This window comes from Pteropus vampyrus, unplaced genomic scaffold (genome assembly GCF_000151845.1).
Source record: "Pteropus vampyrus isolate Shadow unplaced genomic scaffold, Pvam_2.0 Scaffold73, whole genome shotgun sequence".
NCBI classification, from domain to species: domain Eukaryota; kingdom Metazoa; phylum Chordata; class Mammalia; order Chiroptera; family Pteropodidae; genus Pteropus; species Pteropus vampyrus.
The window spans coordinates 1143787-1151175 of NW_011888854.1; the positions used below are offsets into that span (position 1 = coordinate 1143787).

Here is a 7389-nt window from a genome sequence, read left to right on the forward strand (position 1 = left end):
CCCAAAGTATTTTTAGTGATGGAAAGGACTGGAATAAATCAAAACCTAAGGCAACCACACTCACCATTTCTACAGACAGATGATGGGAGCAGACAGAGCCAGAACAAATTAGAAAGTTTTTTTTTTTTCATTTATTTGTAACAGTGGACCGATGACATCCACTTCCTCCCTGCCAGCTGACCCCCTCCTGCCTCCCAAAACCTGATAAGTTAGATGTGGATGTGGAAGGCAAGGCGATATTCTGAGCCAAACTGCCTTCTTGCACTGTGTCATGGTGTCGGAAACGATAAGCAAGAGAAGAGTGCAGTCACTCTCCACACATCAGGTCTCCAGGACTAGACTTGGAACCTGCTTTTAGAGAGGGGAGAAAATAAGATGCAGATTATCAAATGTGAGATTTTATGTTTGAACCCAAGTGAGGCCTAATAACTAAAAGTGACCAGAAATCACTGGCATCTGATACAGATGTCATTAAGGGTTTCGAAAAACAGCTATTATAGAATATTTATGATAATTATTGATGAAAAATACATTATTTAGAATTTATTTCCACCGAATTTATATTACTCAGTAAATCAATTTTATATTTAATGTCCCAAAAGAAGTTTTCAGTACAGAACGAATGCTAAACAAATTCCCTGTTTGTTATGGTGTTACGGGCGTGTGTATGAATTCTGCTGACAACCATGAAGTTCATTTAGAGAGGATCCTGAGCTCCAGAGGATGACACCATCTGCCTGGCACCTTGATTGCCTGCCGCCTTTTGAGATCCTCAGCAGTAGACCCTGCTCAATCCTGCCCACACTCCAAGCCAATGGAAACCATGAGGTAAGAAATGGATTCTGTTTTAAGCAGCTAAATTTGTAGTAGTTTGGTACACAGCATAGAAAACAAATGCATTGGAGTATTACAAAAGCCAAAAACTATTTTAGGGAAAAAGAAATTAATTATTTTGCAAGTTGCTAAGAGAACAAAGGTGGTTGGGCTTGACAAATCATCCTTGCTTAGCGATTTCTACTGCGGATATATCACTGATGAATTTAACTATCTGGTGGATACGGGGGTGCAAGGTAGTTTGCGTGGGTCGAAGAGGGAGCGGGAGAAAAGTTTAATGGTGAACACGGAGTAAACTTGTGAAGTTTCACTCTGAAAAGAAGGTGAGATTCAAGGAGATTGCTAACTGGGAAAGTGAGCTGGAGAGCTATGTTATGTTTTAAGGTTGTTAGTATGTTTGTTTTTTTTAAATTAATTAATTAATTTTTTATGGTGACATTGGTTAACGAAATCCAGTAAGTTTTAGCTGTACACTTTAACAGTAAGGCATATATATATTTACACTGCGTGTTCACCGCCCATAGTTAGATTTCTTTCTGTCACCACATATTTGACTCCTTTACCCCATCTACCACCCCATTTACCCACTCTCATCTGGTAACCACTAGTCTACTGTCCATGTCTATGAGTCTCCGTTTCTCATGTTTGTTTGTTGCTTTTAGATTTATATCCCACATATAAGTGATATCATGTGATTTTCAACTTTTTCTGTCTGGCTTTTTTCGCTTAGCATGATTATCTCGAGGTTCATCCATGTTGTCACAAATGGCTGTATTTCATCTCTTCTTATGGCTAAGTAACATTCCTTTGTATATTTGTACCACAGCTTCTTTATCCAGTCATCTATCATAAGACACTTCAAATATGAAAAGATGCTCACCATCGCTAGCTATTAGGGAAATATGTTCTTTTTTAAACTCAAGTGACTTGGAGATTTTTAAAGATTCTTTAGAGATTTAACTGAGTAGTAAATGAGGAAGATTAAGGTGATCCCCACAATAGCTTCACCTTCATGTTGAATGTCTTATTCGATCTAATATTGTCAGTGATTACTCAATAAACTATAAACCTCTGAGAATAAAATTTAAAAATGCAAAATAAACTTCTGTTTATTTTTCTTTTAAGAAAGTGCATTATTTGTATAGTTTTGCTTTTTAAATGCATATAGGAGTCGAATTTTGTTCAAGGGTCTACCATGATGAATTAACTTTTTAATCTGTATAGGTAGCTATTTATAATTAATGATAGCACTAAAATGTTGCATCACCCTGTGTCCAGGCTGCCCCAAAATGTATATTTTAGAAATTCAGATATTTTAATCAGTATATGACATAATTTTTTTCTCTCAGCTGTTTGTGACTTTACTTCAGGTAACGCAAGTTTCCTTTATCAATTGCTTACCTCTCAAAATAGAAATGCATAGAATATAATTCTGAAGGAATTTATCATATTTTCAATTGTAAACATTTAGACATTAGTAGCATGACAAAGCGATAACCTATATGTTAAGGGTTATTTAAGGCTTTATGAGGTTAGAGTACATTTTTTTACACTGAACGCACAGGCCTCAAATACTTTAACTCCACATATATTGAGAAATGTATATTGAGCCTTCGAGGATATTTTTTCCTCTGGTAATTATTTCTGTAAAAATAATCATTTGCATGGACAGCATTTTTGTAGCCTGTAATAAATAGTGATTTGTAATAATTCAGGAAATTATGGTAATCATAAGAACAAATAAAGATACTTGATATTTTCATGAAATCAAGACCTATGTTAATATAAAGAAATTAAAAGGAGAAAGACAATTTCTATACTTTTGTTCTATCAAAGAAGTAATAGAGGAAAGAATGCGAATGATCTTTATGAATATGTTTTAATACACATGCACATTAAATAACTAGAGAAAACTTCATGAAATAATTGTTATTTAGAATGCAAAAGCTAAAACCTGAAAACCATGTAGTGCTGATGTGTGAGCTTATAAGATATTGGGCTAGAATGTTCAATAACTATTCCTTTAGTGTCTTTTTTCATTAAAAATTTAAGCCTCATATAATGTCACTAAAAATGTGACATGTCCCTTCTGCCTAATTAATTGTTAGATGTCATATAGCTTGCTTATTAAGATTTTTAGTTTTCCATATCAGCAGAATATGAAAATAGTTATGCTTCACTGCACTGCTTAATGTTATGTGCCAAGAACTATGAAAAGATACTTAAAATATACCCTTACTATGATATTTGTTCAAGTAGGAAATGCTGTGAAATCAGACCCAACAAAGGATCTGTCGCAGTTTGATGTTATTAATATTTGGACAAATGTAAGCAGGAGTGTTCTTGGAACTGAGTGAAATGCTTACTCCAGACAGATGGCATAGCTTACTTCAGCATTTGGGACTTCCAAAGATGGGCTACTAAGATTTTTTTTTTTTTTTTTTTAATGAAATGATGCTGAAGGGTACCTCAAGGTCTGGGAGATCTAGAATCAAACTGACTTATGTGTTATTATTAATACTGTTGTCACACACACACACACACACACACACACACACACACACACACACTTCCATTGGTTGTGCTGGTTTCTGAGAAACGGACTTAGCTAATAATATGAGGCTTTCGTATGAGGGTTAAAGTTAATTTACTGTGAACCCTAGAAATACTGAATATTTTAAAATCCATGAGTGACGACAGAGCTGCCACTAGAAACATAGAAAGTGATTTTTAAAATTTCAGAACTGTTTATAGCAAAACTGCAGTTATTAGTAATAAAATACAATTACAGATATGTAATTTGTTAATTGCTTTTGTGAACTTTTGTTTGTCAATATAAGTACCAGATGCTCTATTGTGTTCCATTTATATGTTTACTTTTAGTGTTTGGAGTTATTTTTTTTAATGTATTTAACTCATCATTTTACAACTTAATGGGGTAGGTATGGACACTTAGCCAAGCATCTTGGACTTGAGTCACCGCTCACCAGGTGATAACTTTGAAATGGATACTCAAATTCCCACTGTCTCAGTTCTTCAAGTGTTAAATCGGAGATAATAATAGTATCTATCTCACAGGGTTGTTGCAAAGATTTAGTACTTTAATATATGTAATATACTTAGAACTGTGATTGGTAGATACTAAGTGCTTTATAGATATTAGTTCTAAATACTGGGCCGAATGAAAACACTTATGCCCTTCCTTAGGCAATATATCTTCTGGAATGCTTTATCTATACTCTGATCATCTAAATATTTTTTATGTCATGGTTATAGATGCATAAGTCAAAAATATTTAATAAGTGCCTATTCTATGCCAGATTCAGATATGAGCAGTGAATGATTTTATCAAATCTATTAATGTGTTTGGACCCATGAATCATGATTTTCTTGTATCTACTCAATATTAATAATGTGGAGATTTATTTCAGAGGAAAGTTTTAACAACATTTACTAGGTCTTATAGAAGTACAGAATTTTTTAACTTTTAAGTATATGAATGTTATTTAAAATCAATTGTAAAATAACTAGCCAAACTTAATAAAATATTAAATATGGTAATATATTCAACTTTAAAAGAATATATATTGGCCAATATTAGTCAAACTAAATTAATAAACTACACCTCATTTGTGTAATTTCATCTTGCTTCAAGTACAGGCTTTTCAGTAGAGGTTCTCATGGACCATTTCTAAAACCTATCATTGAACTGATATTTAGCATTCATATGACTTAAGTTTAAAAGAACTTATGCTCAAAAGTCTGAACGGAAAGAGTAAGAATTGAAAGAAGAAGAAAATGCAATAGGTATCAAATTAAAAGTGTGTCAGAATTGTGGACTTCTAAAGCCATGAACTAACTGGAGTTTTAAGTAGAAATTTACAGTTAGATCTCTAACCAAATAAAATAAGTCACCTATAGTAAGTTGGTAGAATTCCGCTAACGTAGATCAGAAATTATATTAAATGTATTTGGGAGAGAAGGTCAGTGTGGTGAAATCACCACACATATTCGTCTACCATCCCAGCTAGTATAGAATGTGTGGATTACAAATGCTTTTATTTCTTTACCTATAGTTATGCTCTTGTGGTTGAATTATTATAGAAACATAGATTTTCTAAATGTGGAAAATAAGAATGAATTTATGGATCAAGTCTAGGAGTTTGCTTACTACTGTGTGTGCAATCTTTATTTCAAAGAAGAGAACCAAAATTGCACATGCAAGCTAATATAATGATATCTTGAAGCAAAGAGCTATTTTCATAGCACATTACATAATAGACTAGGTGTGAAATTAGTTTTATGGTGAATGGATACCCTGAAGGTTGTTAGCTTTTTATTACGTACAGCTTTTGTACACTGATACATTAGCATTTCTTCCTATAGATAACAAAATTAATATGTTTAAATGAATGACTAATTCTTAAAGTGCACTCACCATTTCTTGTGTACCCAAATACTTATTCGACTTTCATCTTGCAACAATACCCCAAAAGAGTTTTGCTCTGGTTTCAGCCACACATATACTTGCATAAATTTAAAGAATGAAATAAAAATAGGAAAGACCACATTTTTATTTATTATAGAAAAGCAAATAAACATATATAAGACTGTATAGTTATGAATACCTGGTGGCTTGAATCTAGTTCAGTTTTCAAAGAATCTAAAGATGTGAATAAAATTGTGATCAACTCTAAATCGGAATGACAAAAATGAACTAGGAACATCTATATGAACTAATTTAACAGCAAAGATCAGAGGGCTGTGCGTGTGTTTCTTTTTATTCCAAATTGAGCTGTTAGTGCATGACAATGGTAATCAAAAAGAGAAAAGAGAAGCATAGTTTAAAAAATGTACCTCTCTTACTTATGGATCTTTTTAGGACCATGGAATTTAATTTGTTTCTTTTTTAATCAAAGATAATGATAGGAACTAGGTAGCTTTTAAGATTTTTATTTCTCTTACAATATCATACATGTCAAAGAATTAATGAATTGTCTTTAAAATTATAAATATAACCAATCCCAATATTTCACATTTGTGGGTTTTATAAACACTTACCAAGTAAGAATAAGAATTAGATATTTTAAATTCTATAATTACCCTTATACTGGAAGATGCTATTATATTCCTAAATTTTATCTTTAAAGGGATCCATTTATATAGGGGAAAAAAATCAAATTCTGATTGGAAAGAAATGGATCTGAAAAGAGATAACAGGTGTGTGCCATCATGAGTATATACAATATTGAAAAATATGGCATTAAATTAAATTCAGCTAGCTCTTGTTTCTCCTGAATGTCATTCAGGTGAAATTTTCTCTAAATAAGTCACATATATGGTCAGGAAAAACATTTTTTTCCTAAGGTAGTTTTTCCAATATAATGCAAAATCTTTACTATCTTTTCAATTATCTTACTGGGATATTTTAAAAGTTTGGGGCACTCGGAATATATTTTATCTCATACCAGGTAACCAGAGAATTATTCTAATCCATTCCCAGATATCTCTGTTTTTATTCATTGGAAAACACTCAGTCAAAGATGGACATGGTTCTGGGCAGAGACAAGTGCAAGGAGCAGAGCTGAGCGTCGCTGCCTCTATCCTGCATGCGGGTCATCATGAAGCACTCCCCTGAGGTGTCCAGCATCAACCAGGAGGCGGTGGTGGTCACGGCTAAGGCCACCTTGGTCTTAGTTCAATATCTAGCCACTTATTCCTACAGACATGGCAGTGGAAAAGAAAAGAAAGCGCTCGCTTACAGTGATTCATCAAATACCGCGGAGAAGCCAGAAACTTCTCAGTTTCTCGCAGATATATTACCAAAGAAGATATTAGCTAGTGAATACCTGAAAATACTTAAGGAGAAGAGGAAAGAGGAAGAGGAGAATGCCAACAGCGATGACAGCGCTGAGGACGAAGCGGAATCCTAAACAAAAAAAGAATTGCTTTAAAAGTCAGCCTGGTAAACCCCGGTGGGTCAGCACCGAGTGCTTTGAAGTGGGCACAGCTCTGGGAGACATTAGACTCCTCATTTTTCAGAGACTTCAAGTACATTGTGTTCTGTCCTGGCTGGGATAGAGCATCCAATGCAGCTGCACTACAGCGTAAATGGTCAAAAGCCAAAAGGAAAGTAACCCAGACAGCAGCCTTTCTTTGGCATGCCCGCACGCCAGTGGGAGGGTACCAAGATGTCTTTTGTCTCTCTTGTTTTTAAAATTTATTAAAAAAAAAAAATCACTCATTGTATTGGTTACCATCAACTAAGATAACTACATAGAAGGCATAACTAAAGTTTATGGAATTCGTAATATTATCTGTCGCTGGGATAAACACTTTAGGTGAATCGTCTATTTTTGTCATCAAAAACTAGAAGTAAATACTATGAATATTTTTATTTTATATATAAGATAAGTGATAATTAGTGAAATTAAGTAACTTGCCAAAAATTACATGACCAGTGTGTGGTAGAAAAATATATGAAAGCGCTTACAGACTGTATTACACAGATAGGAGTGTAAACTCAAGGTAGGAAGCCCAATGGAAAAGAGTGGT

The 7389-nt window shown here is 33.7% G+C and overlaps 1 pseudogene; it reads left to right on the plus strand.

Moving 5' to 3' along the window:
* The first annotated feature begins 6377 nt into the window (after window positions 1–6377).
* Window positions 6378–6767, plus strand: LOC105293455 (annotated as a pseudogene).
* The last annotated feature ends 622 nt before the right edge of the window (window positions 6768–7389 follow it).